Raw genomic sequence first — 16,580 nt, forward strand, 5'->3', positions numbered from 1 at the left:
GGCACCAGGTTGGGCAAGGAGTAGTAAGATCATAGAATCATAGAATAGCAGAGTTGGAAGGGGCCTACAAGGCCATCGAGTCCAACCCCCTGCTCAATGCAGGAATCCACCCTAAAGCATCCCTGACAGATGGTTGTCCAGCCGCCTCTTGAATGCCTCCACTGTGGGAGAGCCCACAACCTCCCTAGGTAACTGATTCCATTGTCGTACTAATCTAACAGTCAGGAAGTTTTCCTGATGTCCAGCTGGAATCTGGCTTCCTTTAACTTGAGCCCGTTCTTCCATGTCCTGCACTCTGGGAGGATCGAGAAGAGATCCTGGCCCTCCTCTGTGTGACAACCTTTTAAGTATTTGAAGAGTGCTCTCATGTCTCCCCTCAATCTTCTCTTCTCTAGGCTAAACATGCCCAGTTCTTTCAGTCTCTCTTCATAGGGCTTTGTTTCCAGACCCCTGACCATCCTGGTTGCCCTCCTCTGAACACGGTTGCCCTCCTCTGAACAAGATGCCTACCAATAGTCCTTATAGTAAAGTAGTTTAGCCAGGGAAGAATAAGAAGATGGCTACACATTTGAAGGCAAAGGGCCACTAAACTTTTGTGGGTTTTCCAGCTTTTGCGCAGTCCCCCTTTCCCCTCCCATTCTACAAAGTGTGGAATGCCTCTCCTAAAGCTTTGTTACTACTGGCAGTAAGAGCTTTAAACTATGCCAATATTTTTGGTATTTGGGCCCTGCCCCTTTCACCTTTGGTCCCACCCACTTTTGCCTTCAGCCACACCCACCACAAGAATGCGCCCCCTGAAGCCGAAAGAGTTTCAACAGCCCTTTGACGGAACCCGTCAATGTTTTAATAGACTAAAGGGTACAGTGTCAAGGCAGGTCAATCTCCTGTTAAAGGATCTCACAGAACAAGGCTTGTAAAGGTTTCTGCTAAAGACCACTGGGAAATGTATTTATGTATTTATTTGGCATTTATCCTGTCTTTTCATACAGTAGCAACCGAGGCTACTTAAAATACAACATTTAAAAAAATCCTATAAAATAACATATAAAAACAAGCAGGTCAAAACCCAGATCAATAAAACTACCAGTTAAAAACAATGGTCGCTGCAGCAAATAAAGCAGATCATCTTGACACAGGTCTTTGCTAGCCCTACCTTAAAATCCGGGGGAGAGGAGGGGAGATCCCGTGATGCTAGTATCGCAGGATGTTGCTCCATTCTAGACGTCAGATGCGACGAGCTCAAGAAGACAGCCGTCGCGTCCACCATTTTTTCCATTCTTAAAGGGACAATGCACACGAACAGTCGTGTGCACAGGTAAGGTGGTTTTTTTTACATTAAATTCATTTCCCCACTCCCCCCCGCCCCCGATGGGCGCAGTGCTCCTGGGGAGCACTGTGCCCCGTGTGCAGCTTCTCCTGGCTATGCGCGAGTAATTGCGCAGAGCCGGGAAAAGCCGCAGAGCGGGCTACACACTTGGGGTCTCAGCCCGAGACTGTGGGAAAAATCAGGCTGAAAGGGGTAGGCTATATCCCGGGGCCAGGGAGGGTTGATCCCTCCCCGAGCCCGGGATCCCCTGTGCATCATCTGGACGCACAGGGGCGATCCCGGGTATCAGCCTGGGATTTAGCCTGGTCTAGCAATGGCCACAGATAAATAAGATGCAAGTAAATAAAATATCTTTATTTGCTGACAGACACAGAGGCAATACTGGGTGAGATGGACCAGCGGTTCCACTCCATATAATAAGACAGGTTCATGTGTTGATCTATTATAGAATAAAAGGTGGAGGGAGCAAAGAGAACAGTGTTTTTCTCCACATAAAAAAAAGGTTCTCACTGGAGTGAGTCGGTGGGCAGAATTGCTCTAAGAGGCTCTGCGTCGCTTGTAAATTGCTCGTATTCCTACAGGGATGAAAGCTAAGAGTATCTCTTTGTAGAGATGATCTGACAAACTTTAAGGTCAAAAGTTTATATACAAGTAGTTACTCTTGCAGGTGGTGGTAGTGGTGCAGGAAACGTATTTCTTCTGGGGGAGAAAAATCTATTTTCCCAAATTCCTTTTGAAAAAGGGAGCGTGTGTCATAATGGGGGAAATGAATGGTACGAGAGCTCTGCATGTTGTAAGGAAAGCAGAATTGAGACTAGCTCTCTGTTCTTTTATTTTCCTGGATCCGTGGTTTTAAACCCAGCAATCTGCAGGGGCATGGGGTGGGGTTTCCATCCAGCAGATGTAGACACCTATCTGTGTCATTCGGAGCCATCTCTTCCTGCATGCTGTTCTGTGATTGGCATGTACCTTACCCTGATTCTCCCGCTGAAGATGAATCTCTTAGTCATTGCAACAATGGATGCATCACAGGTTCGGCAGGAAGAATAAACAAAGTATTGAGCTTAAACAGTGAGAACTCAACTGCAGGACTATTTATAGACAGCCTGAAATTGTGGAGTGGGGCTCCCTAGCGTGGCTTGAATATGCAATGAGGAAAGAATCCAATTCTGCCAGAGCTTATGTGTGTAGCAAACTTCAGGCTTGAGGGATCTACTTTTTTACTCAAACCCCATGGTCCGTGCTGACCCAAAATAGTAGGCCAAGGTGTGCAGCCAATTTCCCATTGCACCATTCAGTGGCAACACATCTACATTTGAATCAATGTAGATCGGGGATTCTAACACAACAGTCTAAAAATGGCCAGCAGAGCTACACAAAGACCTAGGCCTCAGCTAGACCTACCTGTTATTGTGCGATGGAGGGGTGAAGATCTCGCGATGTTTTGATCGCGAGATCCCTCTTCTGTTTACACACGGCGCGTGAGGGCCTCGGAAGGAGAGGACATCGTGGCTGCCATTTTCTTTTTTTAAAGACAACAGAAGATGCGCACGAGCGCTCGTGTGCTCAAAGGTAGGGATGTTTTAAAATATATATATATTCCCCACTCCCCCCACCCCACCCCCAATGAGTACAGAGCTCCTGAGGAGCTCTGCACCCAATGCGCAGTTCCCGGTTCCTCGTGGTTACTTGCGAAGAGCCGGGACAAACCGTGACGTCCAGCCACACGTTCCATGGTCTCGGGCTCAGCGCGGGACTGTGGAAAAACCGTGCTCAAAGGGGAGGGCGAGATCCTGGGGCAAGGGAGGGATCATCCCTCCCTGATCCCGGGATCTCTTGTGTGTCATGTGAACACACAGGGACAACCCTGGGGATCGCCCCGGGACAAAGCCCCATCTAGCTATGGCCCTAGAGAAAGGCATCCAATTCATGCCCCTTGTTTACAGCTGAGGAACACTAAGCAATTAGCACAAGGCCAGCCATGACAGAGGCCTTTGCTTGTTGTTTTGCTTATATTAATAGCAAACTCATTCTCTGAATGTGGATCCTTATATACCTCAAATGGCCCCATCCATGCACAAGAGGGATGAAACCCCAAGGTTTCCAAAAGCCCAGCAACCAAACTTTAGGAATCAAATCCCTCTCGGTGGGAGGGACATCCAAAAACACATCTCACCAAGGGTGGAACGTGCTCAGTGGCATGGGATGCTGAATGACTACTGGGGCAAAGAGTCCATTAAATAGGAATTGTGCTGTTCCCCAAAATGAAATGAACTCTTGACAATCCTCAGAAGCATAAAAACAACATTAAATGGGGATTAAATATACTGAGGATTATCGAGAGTTCATTTCATTTTGGGGAACAGCACAATTGCTACCAGGAGGAGGCCTACTCTGCTGTGGCACCCCAGCTGTGGAATGAGCTCACTACGCCTGGCACCTACATTATTCTCTTTTAGACAACAGGTGAAGACCTTTTTATTTTCTCAGTATTTTGACAGTTTATCAACTTAATTTTTAACTTTGCTGTTTTAAATTTGTATTTTAAATCTGTATTAATTTCTGCATTGCTGCTCGGTTTATCCTGGGTGTGCTTTTATATTGTTTTTTATACTATGGCTTTCATGGTTTTAATTTTTGTGAATTGCCCAGAGAGCTTCAACTATTGGGCAGTATAGAAATGCAATTATAAATAAATAAATAAATTCTAAAGAGAGCTGAAACAATATACTGCATAGATTAATTTTAAAATTTATTTATGTCGATAGATTTATTTTACAAGTCTTCTTTTTTTTACTTTTACTTTTTTTAGAAACACAAATTAAATAGTATCCTGGGTATTTATGCAAAATAAATCAGGTAAAAGATACCATCAGTCGCACAAAACAAGATCTGATATGGCACCGGGCCCTTTCTGTTGACACTTTCCTCCCTTTTATCTTTAGTAGATATGTAATATATGTTTGGTAAGTTCATAAAAGCTTTTAAAAGAAGTGATTAAGATCTTTAACTATTCCTCAGTTCAAAGTGCTCTCTCTTGATGGTCTAAAAGTTCGCATTTGATTTAAACCTGCTCACTCCCACCCAATAATCATTCTGCGACAAGCGTCCTGCTTCCAGTCCTGCAGGAACAGAGCTCCATGGAATTAGCTAGGGCCAATACCAAAGGCAAGGCCAATAGGTAGGCCCAAAGTCCAAAGACAGGGAGCTGCAGAGAAGAGCCGGTTACCAGAGAAATACATCTGGGAGATAGTGCATGTTGTGTTTCTCTTTAACCTACTTCCTTCTTGGGAGACAATAACAAGGCCTGCTAAGTAATCCACAAAGCTTTATTTAAGTAATAAACATCTCTTCCCACCTGAAGAGAGTCTAATCTCTTGGAAACCTTCCCCTAGGCAAAACTATGCAAACTAAGCGAGACAATTGTCCTTTCAAGGAGAATAGAAAGCTTTTTTCCAAGATGCGTTAACTTCAGAGAGCTGAGGCGGCTTCTGACACGATGCGAGCTGGGCCGACTTCCTCTCGCCTTCTTTTCGCTCCTCCCATTTTAATCTGTGGCGTACTCTAGGATTGGCTAACCTGTCCATGCTCTCTCCTTCAGAAGAATGTCGGCTTCCCACTGATTGTGTGTGATTTGCCCTTGATGAGATAAGCTCTGTAAAGAGTTCACCACCAGCTGGTGAAGAGCCCATGAGAGCTTTCTCCGCCACTGGTACAGGCTGGCCTATGTCTGACGCCGACTCCTCTACTTCAGAGTCTGATTCTGACTGATCACTCGAAACACCTTCTTCCAACCCAGGGGGAGCAGGGCTAGACGTGACAGTGCACAGGTCTTGTTCCAGCACTCATGCTCCTAGAACTGAAGGCTGTTAGAGCCCAGCTGCAGGCCATCAATGGCCCCTGAGGAACGGTCTGCTCATGAGCAGAATTTTGCTCGTCAATATACTTCTTAGCCCTTATTCCTCAAGTGGGCACTTTTGCATCTGGCAGCTGCCCGAGCCTGATTCTTTAGATAACTGTGTTACCTGGGACTAGGTGGCCTCGTGGCCTCAGCCTCTGAGAGTGTCTTTACATTAAGAGGAAAATGCATTTCTTATTCACAGCATTTGTGCTTCCTGCTTTTGGGTGTGATTGTTATGGACTGCATTACACAAGTGGAGAGGGGTGACCATGTGATTTGAATTGAATACTTCCCCTACGTCCAGTTCCTTTCAGTTCCATTGAGACAGCATCATCTAGTGATGGAAGATCCCACGTTTTTTTAGGATGTTACCACTTTAAAAGTGACTATTTTCATGGTGGAATTTGCCATGAATGATGCAGAAGACATTCTGATGATTTGTAGGCATGCAACACCTGGTGAAATTCCCTCTTCATCACAACAGGTAAAGCTGCTGGGGGCCTGCCTAGCATAAACAGATACAAAAGAGGGCAGGGTTCCTGCAGCTTTAACTGTTGTGATGAAGAGGGAATTTCGCCAGGAGATGCATGCATACAAATGACACCAGCTAAAATTCCCTTTTATTTATTTATTTATTTATTTTATTTATTTATTTGTATCCCGCCTTTTGCCCAATACTGGGCCTTTTGTATACAACTGTTCAAGATACAGGAGCCCTGTCCTCCTTTCCATGTGGTCACCCTAGTTTATTCATGTTTCTCAGCCAAGGTGCCCCCTATCCAAGCCAATGAGGCAAGTTCTGAGGAAGCATTGATTCCTCTGTAAGAGATTTGCTTTCTGTTATTATGATGACGCTAGAGTATGCGGGGGGGTTAGTGAATGCTGGGGGGGGAGCATCGGATCAAGTAGGCATACACACACGGAACACTGTATCAAAGATGAGATGTTTAGACAAGATCTGATGAAAAATGATTTGGAAATATGATTTGATATTGCTCAAAATATATTACTCATAAGAACTTGCAACTTGGCATTGCTCAAAAGACATTAGTCATAAGAACTTGTGACATGTACCAACTGTAACTAGGTGAAGGGTCCAGGGTTAAGAACAGGTGAGATTGTGGTTGGAAAAACAGAACAGAGAAGTAAACCCGACAGTTGACTACATGAAAAACAGAAACAATGTCCAAAAAATACGTCAGGAAGGGCTGGAATATTCTGAGAAGAAGATGATCTAAATTGATGATGTGGACCAATAGACTTAGGTGTTACAGAATAAATATGTATTAGGAGGGAGGTTTTTGTCTTTGAGAAGAGTATTTAACTTTGGATACACAAGGCAAAGACGGGTTCCCTTTTCCTCACGCATGACATGAGAGACATGGGGGTCCCTCTACAGAGAAGAGCTCCTTCTCAGAGTCTATGTTTATCTGTGTTTGTCTGTGTTTGTCTTGTTCTCCAGAAATCTGCCAGACTTGTGAGTGTATTATTTTAATTTGCTTTGCTGAATAGAGGTTTGTGTGTCTGTTTAACTTTAACTTTCTTTAAATTGTCTAATAAATGTTTTAAAATGATAAGTTTCATTGAGTTTGTGAATCTGAGTGAAGTCAATCATTCTGGGAGTCTATCTACAGATCTTCTTTACACCTACTATAGTGGGGAATTTAAGGAGTATTGTTGCAAGGTACTGCAGGAACCTATGCTTCTAAGCAGCCTATGTTCAGTATCTCTTAAAAATAAAAAGACCACCAGTAAATCCCCTTATATTTCTGCTTTATAATATATGATGCCATATCTAAAATCCTTCCACCTGTCCAGCAAAGGGCAACCCTGTTGCTGAATCCCTGCATCTAGGGCACATGTGGTCCTCCGTGATGGTTACTCACCATGCGGACATCTGTTGGCTAAATTCAGGGTCTTTTTCTCCCTATCTCCTAGATGTTCAGTACTATGAAAGCCAACTTTCAGTCTGGTAAATGTGCACATGTGTCTTACTTCTCTACTTTGGATCAGGACTAATTAGTATTACTATAAATTACCCCCATTACTAATGTTTAACTAACAATTCATTTCATAGTACTATCGTTATTATTGATACTATATTTAGCCACTGAATCAAATGGCTTATTGTGGGATAAGTATCTCAAGCAAGTTAATCAAGTGAACTCAAAGTCTTGATCTTAAAAAGAAGAAGGAAATAACTCTGGAGAATCACTGCTTTCAGCATAGTTAGATAATGCATGTGAGAATGTAATCCTTTCACGATTTCCTTCCAGTGATAAAGGAATTAAGGCTGTAGGTGAAATGGGGGAGTTGGTGTCACTTTCCAAAGAATTCTTGATTTCAAAACACTTTTGGTCTCTATTACCATTTGGTTTCTTTTGATCCTACCAGTTATCACTTTACTCACTTTGTATTATTTTATCTTTGTAAAAGTGAAGTCGTCTTGTAAAAGTGGACTGATATCTTTTACTTTTGGGTGCAGGGGGGAGATTGACACACACAGACACACACCCACACACCAAAGTGTTGCAGCGTTGCAAGGTGGAATGCTCAGGGTGCTCCATTCTATCCCCCTCCCCCTGGTTTTCCATTTCCCACAGCAACCCATAGTATGCTCAGTTTTTAGTATGCTATTGGGGGAGGGCATTGCCCCCTTAAGGATTTTTTTTAATAAGCATTGCTTGTTTTTCTGCAAACCTTGGTTTTCCTTGAGCAGATCAACACCTGCTTCTTGTGCATGGGAGGTATTGTTTTGGCTATGTCAGGACCAGGCTGCTTCCAGACAGAAGGCTCCTAGTGCTACCAGTCAAAAGACACTATATGGAGTTCTTACGTTTTTCCGCCTTAATGAATTTTCTTTGGTTAGAAAAGCAATGCAAGAAGTGGTAGGAAAACACAGGAAGGTTGCAAATGGAAGAGGTCACCATGTCACATTTTGCAGAAGCCAGTAGCCTCCGTCTACAGATGAAGGCTCAGTGCTTTGCACACTCTAGGGCCTTAGCTAGACCTACCTGTTGTTCCGGGGGAGAGGAGGGGAGACCTCGCGTTGTGAATAACATGAGATCTCGCCCTCATTTACACGCAAGGCGCGACAACCTCAAGAAGAGAGGCGTCGTGCCCGCCATTTTTTAATTTTTAAAGAGACAGGAGTGCAGGAGCACTCCAGCGACAAACAGTGAGAATTTTTTTTTAATGATTTTCACACTCCCCCCCTAACCCTGATGGGCGCAGCGCTCCTGAGGAGCACTACTCGTGCGGAGCTGGGTAAAGCCGCGGAAACAGGCCACATGCTCACGGTCTGAGCCTGAGACTGCGGGAAAACTGGGGCCAAAGGGTAGGCCTGTATCCTGGGGCAAGGGAGGGATGATCTCTCCCTGATCCTGGGATCCCCTGTGCATCATCTGGACGCACAGGGACGATCCCGGGTATCAGCCCGGGATATAGCCTGGTCTAGCAAAGGCCTTCGTCCTCAGTTCAGTCCAGTTAAAGGATCTCAGTTAAGTGAACAGGAAGTGTGCTCTGCCTAAAACCTTGAAAAACTGGTGTCACTTCAAGAAGACAATGCATAGACGGCCATGGTGGCTGGGAATTATGGGACTTGTAGTCTAAAACATCTGGAGGTTGCCAGGCTGGGGAAGGCTGAACCTAGATGGCCTATTGATGGGGATGAAATTCATTCAGTTTTACTCAGGTCTTTGGACAATCCATTTAAGCTTCACCAGTTTGCCCTCTGAAGTGGGTGTTCCATTGCAGTAGCAAATATTGCGATTGTTCACATGTCCCATAGTTTAGGTAGGTGAGGATGTGGGAGAGACAGAGAGCCACTGATCCAAGGTCAGCCAAGGAACTTTGGAGTTGAATGGGCATGTGGACCCCGGTCTCCCAGCTGAGCATCCAGTCCCCTGGGCCACACTGTCTCTAAAGTAGATTGACCATATGATAAGGAGGACAGGGCTCCTGTATCTTTAACAGTTGCATAGAAAAGGGAATTTCAGCAGGTCCATTTGTATATATGGAGAACCTGGTGAAATTTCCTCTTCACCACAACAGTTAAACCTGCAGGAAATATACTGCAGGTATACTATGACCAAATTTAAAAGAGGGCAGGGCACCTGCAGCTTTAACTGTTGTGATGAAGAGGAAATTTCACCAGGTTCTCCATATATACAAATGGACCTGCTGAAATTCCCTTTTCTATGCAACTGTTAAAAGATACAGGAGCCCTGTCCTCCTTTTCATATGGTCACCCTGCTCTAAAGGCCAAAACAGAAGTGCTGTTGCCAGATGTTTAACTCTTAAAAATGGGTCTTCCACCATCATGTGTAAAGCAGAGGGTGGGGCTTGATTTGAAGAGCAAAATGGGGTTGCAGGTGGGTGCGGGTGTGGGTGCGCGCACACATTTTGCCTGCCCTCTTCAACTCTGGCTTTCTGCCTCCCACCTCGCCCACCGCCAGTGTCACTTTTCTCTTAGCCAGGCTTTGATATTACAAGTAAGGTCAGCTGGAAGGAAAAAATGCTGGGGTGGTGCAAGAGCTAGGGGCAGGTTCCTGGCAAGTGCAGGAAATGTTCATCCCCGCCCCCTTCCCACATTACCCTTTTGCTCTTTCAGTGGGGGGCAGGAGCCCTGCCCAGAGTGACCAGATACAAAAGAGGGCAGGGCTCCTGCAGCTTTAACTGTTGTGATGAAGAGGGGCTTCCGCCAGGTGCTGCATGCAAACAGATGGCACCTGCTGAAAACCCCTTTTCTATGCAACTGTTAAAGATGCAGGAGCCCTGCCCTCCTTCCCATATAGTCACCCTATGGATCATCATGGCTTGTTTGGCTCCTCCATATTCAGTCATCCCAGCTTTAGCTCACCAGTGGTTTCACGAGAGAACTTTGAAATTGAGTCGCTGCTAAAGAACCTTCCTAGGATCTTAACTGTAACTGCATCAGGCCAGCCGGCCTACCTTCTCCCTGTTCTTTCTTCTGTGAACAAACATGTTGAATGTGGCCAATGCTGAGGAAAAGCCTAGTCTCCACTTACATGTGAACTTTCCATTGTCCTCTTTTCAATATCCTGCAGTAATGATGAAGTAGGGGATCACCGTTCTTCTATAAACTCTCTCTCTCTCTCTCTCTCTCTCTCTCTCTCTCTCTCTCTCTCTCTCTCTCTCACTCTCTCTCTGAGATTCTCAGGGTAGTACCATGCTGACCTTCCCAGAGCAATTGTTTCCATTCGGAAGAATTTAAGAGCAAAGGAGTACAGACTGAATTCAAGAAAATTGATTTCGCTCTCCCCCGCCCCACTCTTCTTTGCATGGCAGCATTCAAAGCGAACACCAAGTACTGAAGTGGGGCAAGGAGGAGGAGGTGACACACACCCCTCCCAGTAATGTATTGTGTGAAAGATCTTCTGTCTTACATAATGCACTAGATCTTGAACAAGGGTTGTCAAGTGATCACGAAAAGCTTGTCTGGCCTGCTTCTGTGCTTTCACGGCAGCTTGGTCTAGAGAAACCAGCAGCTTAAGACGTTCACCGCACAGAGATGAACTTAACCACTTGCTACTGTGTGGAGATAAAGCAGTAGTTCAAAGTGGAGGAGCTGGAGCTGACGAAAAACAGTGGGCAGCCACGTGACATCCATAGAAATGTAAGTGAGTTAACAGCAATATATCATCTCGGTGGTACAGTTACCGTTACAAAACCAGCCCCCGGTGATAGAAATTAGGGATATCGGAGGAATCTGATGGGGGCGTGGAGCTCTATGAGTTTGCATTGGCTCCCCCACCCCCACCCCCGGGCATCTATTGCATCTCCCGACTTGGCCTGCAATGATTCGGGCCAGGTAGTGGATTTCTGGTGTTTTAAAATTTTCATGATTTATGGCCGCAATTTGCACGAATTACGCAAATCTCCATCATAATCTGTGCAATTTGGAGCTGTAATTTGCACAAAGTACAGCTAAGACCAACAAAAATGACAATAAAAGTCCCCGGAATTCAGGGAAACTGGGCGGCACAAGTCAAGTTGGGCGCACTGCGGAAAACCAGCAAGCCCCACCAGGGCCAGCTTTCCCAGAGATGGACATCCTAGCCGAACTGGGCTTTTGCCCCCTCTTGAGCCAATCGATGGCCTTTGCGGCAGGGTAAGGCAACCACCTCAGGTGGCAGCAGCTGTAGCCCCCTAGCCATTCTTCCTAAGCCCCCCAGCCATTCCACTGTCTTGGCGAATGAAGCTGTATGTGCCACGCAACCTGTCCTGCACCCCCTAAACTGGAACACCTTATACTGTTAAAGTAAGGTTCAACTTCCAGTCCAGTCAACGTTTGGACATGGAATAGAAGGGGGCACCATCTTGTCCTTTGCTTTGTGGGGTACAGCTATACCATACAAGAGGCTGGGAGAATTACTGACAGAGCAACACCCAAGGCAGCCACACAGCCTGGGTATTGGGTCTCCATGTGAGGATGCAATTTAATGACCTTCTCCTAGATTCTGGCTCTTTGACAGAGTCCCAATGTACATGCCAATGGCTTGGAATATACATTTCTTTGTGCTGGAAAGCATCATCTGAGGTCGTGGGTAGTACAAGGGCTGGGTTCAGTCTTTCCCTCTTTGTCCTCCCCACATACAGAATATCAGCGATATTGAAGTCAACATGAATGCATATGAGCAAACTCAATTCCCAATTACCATGCCCAGCCAAGAATAATATGCATACAACACTCTTTCCACTCCTTCCATACATTTATCCTTGGACTGGGACAACTGGAGTCAAGCAGGGGAGAGGTGGGGGAGGGGGTTGCACCCTTCCAACCACATTATCACCCTGCATTAAGTAGAATTTATCTCAAGAAATCAAGCCAGGTGGTTTACCGGCCCTGTCTGTGCACACCCTGAGATTGAACTGATACACTTATTACATTCCAATAGAAGTAGATGCAAGCAACTGTAGCAAACATGTCACAGCATGCCTCCAGTGGTTTTATGAGAGAACTTTGAAATTGAATTTTTTAACCAACGGTTGGTTATTTGGACAAAATAACCAACGTAAATAACCACCACCGTTAGTTATCATGTTGTGTGGAGGGTACTGTTGGTTATTTCTTCAGCCGCTGTTGGTTATTTCATCAGCCACAGAGTTGCAAGGCAAGAGCGGTTAAAATGACAGCTGATGTTCTAGTCCAGACAGCAGGATAGATTTTCGGCAGCAATGGCTGATGGGATACTAGTGGGAGAACTTGGGGGGGAGGGCGAGGGATGATTGAGTCAACTCAGCATGGATTAATAGTCAACTCAACGCTGATCCTAAACCACACCATGGTTGATTATTATGTTGTGTGGCGAGTACCCCCTAGATAAACGATGGTCAAGTAGATTATTACTCCATCATTGACTGTCATGTTGTCCAAACGCAGCCAGCATGTCATGTGAAGTATTCCTAACCATGGTGGATACATAACCACTCTTTAACCACTCTAACCCTTTCCTGCAAAAGGGTTAGTGGCCTAACCATGGCTTAAAGTGTTGTCTGAACAGGCCCAGTGTTTCTTTCTCTAGGGCTGGGACAAGCATGGAATCGAAAACCAAGCATTTGGGCCTCATTCTTGGTAAGAAAATGACTATTTGATTCTGACTTGGCTGGTTTGCCTAGATTGGGTACCTACCTTGTACAGAGAAGTTTAACCCCGAATTTGATTTTGATTTTTTTAAAAAATAGCCTCTCAGTTGCAAAGCTCTTGTCATTTGCTATACTCTACATTGTGTGCAATTGTTTTGTTTAGCAAGCTAATATCGGAACTCTGTTTCGTGTGACGGAGAGGACTCAGCCGCGTTGCGCTTTGTATCACGCCGTGGCAATCAAGACTCGTTAATAAGCCTGGAAGATTGAGATCGGCTTGAAAGGCAAAAGCTATACAAAACAATTAATTAAGAAAGTTAAAACAAATGAACTCCTCAGAATGGAATCGGATCCCAGAGATGAGGTGGTAAAAGCCCAGAAGGAAAGTGCTGTAATTGAAAATTGGTGCTAAAAGACACACCGCCTAGCTGCAGCATTATCTTATCAGAAAATTAGCAAAATGTAATTTTTATGGGATTTTTTTAAAAAACAGATGTTATTTTTAACCACATCAAAAAATCCCCACCTCCTGGCTATTGGCACAAACCATCATAATTGCTATAATTTGAAGTCTGGGCTGCCAAATGACAGCTCTGATAGCTATCTCAGACTTGGGATATATTAGTGAGACAGCTGGGAGATGTATCTTTTCTTTTGGAGGGGGCGCTTTGTACTAGATTTGGACTTCATTTGTGCCTATTATTTAATCTCCTTCTTGAGAATATACTAAAGAATGATCTTCCCCCATTTGCCACGCTGGAGAAAACCAGGAGGTTAATAATATTGAGAGAGGTAAAGTTGACTGCAATTAACGTACCAATTATACCTGTGCTTTGAAAGCAAAATTGTTTTATTTTACATTCCCCGGTGAGTTCCACCATGTTTTAATACATCACAGAAACTTGCATTAATATGTTGAGGACTCTATATAAGATAAGATAATGGATCCCATTCTGATTAATTTAGCCACATAGGTGCCAATTAATGAGGATCTATGTAGCAATGTAATTATACAGACATGGCACTAGAAAAGATTGTTCCTGTTCAGAGCAGGCTTCCAGATGTTTTCCTGCCCATTGCTTGACAGTCAGGGGATGGGGCTAATAGAGATGACAGGGAAAGGCTAGCAGACTTGGGGCTGCTATCCTGCTCCCTAAAATTACAATCCTGTGGAGGGTAGTGAGTAAAGGGACCAGTAGAGGCTGGTGGCTCCAATTTCAGTGGGGCTGTGAAGCCATTCTGGGTTTCAATCAGAATCAGCCAGAACAATATCAGGTTCAGCTCCTTGGATAGTTCTGTTTGAGTTCTGGCTGGTTCTGAATGAAACCCAGAATGGATTCGGGGCCACCAGCCTCCACTGCAGAGACTTCTTTCTCCTTTTTCTGACAAGATTCAAAACTGTCTTTCCCCCCATTCTATTTCTTGAAACACAAACTTCCCGGCAGAACACTGTTCTCAATGTTCCCACACACAGAGAGAGACACATTCATGCACAGGCAGGGATTTTTGGTGACTCGCATTCTGGATTATAGGAACACCATATATTCGATGCCCTTTAAGAACAGAAGAAGAGCCCTGCTGGATCAGACCAAGGGTCCATCTAGTCCAGCACTCTGTTCACACAGTGGCCAACCAGCCATCAGCCAGGGATGAACAAGCAGGACATGGTGCAACAGCACCCTCCCACCCATGTTCCCCAGCAACTGGTGCACACAGGCTTACTGCCTCAAATACTGGAGATAGCACACAGCCATCAGGGCTAGTAGCCATTGATAGCCTTTGCCTCCAGGAATTTATCCAACCCCCTTTTAAAGTCATCCAGATTGGTGGCCATCTCTACATCTTGTGGTAGTGAGTTCCATAATTTCACTATGTGCTGTGTGAAGAAGTCCTTCCTTTTATTTGTCCTGGATCTCCCACCAATCAGCTTCATGGGATGACCCTGGGTTCTAGTATTTTGAGAGAGGGAGAAAAATGTCTCCCTATCCACATTCTCCATACTATGCATAATTTTGTACACCTCTACCATGTCTCCCCTTAGCCTCCTTTTTTCCAAGCTAATCAAACCCAGTTGATGTAACCTTCCCTCGTAGGGGAGATGCTCCAGCCCCTTAATCATTTTAGTTGCCCTTTTCTGCACTTTTTCCAGCTCCACATTATCCTATTTTTAGGGTGACCATATGAAAAGGAGGACAGGGCTCCTGTATCTTTAACAGTAATGTAGAAAAGGGAATTTCAGCAGGTGTCAATTGAAGAGGGTGAAATTCCCTTTTCATCACAACAGTTAAAGCTACACTAGCTGTAGTAGAGTGACCAGATACAAAAGAGGGCAGGGCTTCTGCCGCTTTAACTGTTGTGATGAAGAAGGAATTTCACCCTCTTCTATTGACACCTGCTGAAATTCCCTTTTCTACATTACTGTTAAAGATACAGGAGCCCTGTCCTCCTTTTCATATGGTCACCCTACCTATTTTAGGTGTGGTGACCAGAACTGTACACTTGAGTGACCATATGAAAAGGAGGACAGAGCTCCTGTATCTTTCATAGAAAAGGGAATCTCAGCAGGAGTCATTTGTATATATGGAGAACCAGGTGAAATTCCCTTTTCATCACAGCAGTTAAAGCTGCAGGAGCTATACTAGAGTGGCCAGATTTAAAAGAGGGCAGGGCACCTGCAGCTTTAACTGTTGTGATGAAGAGGAAATTTCACCTGGTTCTCCATGTATACAAATGACACCTGCTGAAATTCCCTTTTCAATACAATACAATCCCTTTTCAATTTAAAGATACAGCAGCCCTGTCCTCCTTTCCAAACGGTCACCCTACTGTACACAGTATTCTAAGTGTGGTCGCACCATAGATTTGTATAAGGGCAGTATGATACTGGCTGTTTTATTCTCAATTCCTTTTCTTATAATGCCTAACATGGAATTTGCCTTCTTTACAGCAGCCGCACACTGGGTGGACATTTTCATCGAGCTGTCCACCACAACACCAAGATTTCTTTCTTGTTTGGTCGCTGACAGCTCAGATCCCATTAGGTTGTACTTTAAGGAAGCACCTTTAGCTATTAAACTGTGCAGAAGCCTAGAGCAATTCCCAAAACATGAGGACAGAAATTCCCAAACCATGTTCTATGAGAAAGAAAAGAATTCAAGGCTCTTGTGAGCCCCAACCATCCATCTCCTGAGGAAGCGGCTCGCCGCAATTCAGGTGTTCTGATTGATTTCTCTGGCCCTGCCTCCCTGTAATCAGCCTCTGCTGCAGGAGGTTAATCCTGTCATAACTCACCATTAGGTGTGATTGGATCTGATGCAAGGACAAAGCAGGATTATCAGACCTCAGAGGAGGAGGCTGCCCTATAGCATCTCTGAATGAGTTCCTGTTCTGAGCTTGCCTTCTTCACATCAGGGGGAATAACACTCTTAACCGCGGTAACTGCGTAAGAAAGAGATCTTGGCTCAGGGATGGATATAGCATTGAGCAGGGGGTTGGACTCGATGGCCTTGTAGGTCCCTTCCAACTCTGCTATTCTATGATTCTATGAAAAACAAACAAAATCAACCCAGTGTGCAGCTGCTGTGAAAACAGCAAATTCCTTGTTGGGGATCATCAGGAAAGGAACTGAAAATAAACGGCCAATATCATAATGGCTTTATACAACGGTATGCTGAGACCATACTTGGAATACTGTGTACAGTTGTGATTGCTGCACCCCAAAAAGGATATTGTACAGCTGGAAAA

Source organism: Elgaria multicarinata, chromosome 8 (genome assembly GCF_023053635.1).
Source record: "Elgaria multicarinata webbii isolate HBS135686 ecotype San Diego chromosome 8, rElgMul1.1.pri, whole genome shotgun sequence".
Lineage (NCBI taxonomy): Eukaryota > Metazoa > Chordata > Lepidosauria > Squamata > Anguidae > Elgaria > Elgaria multicarinata.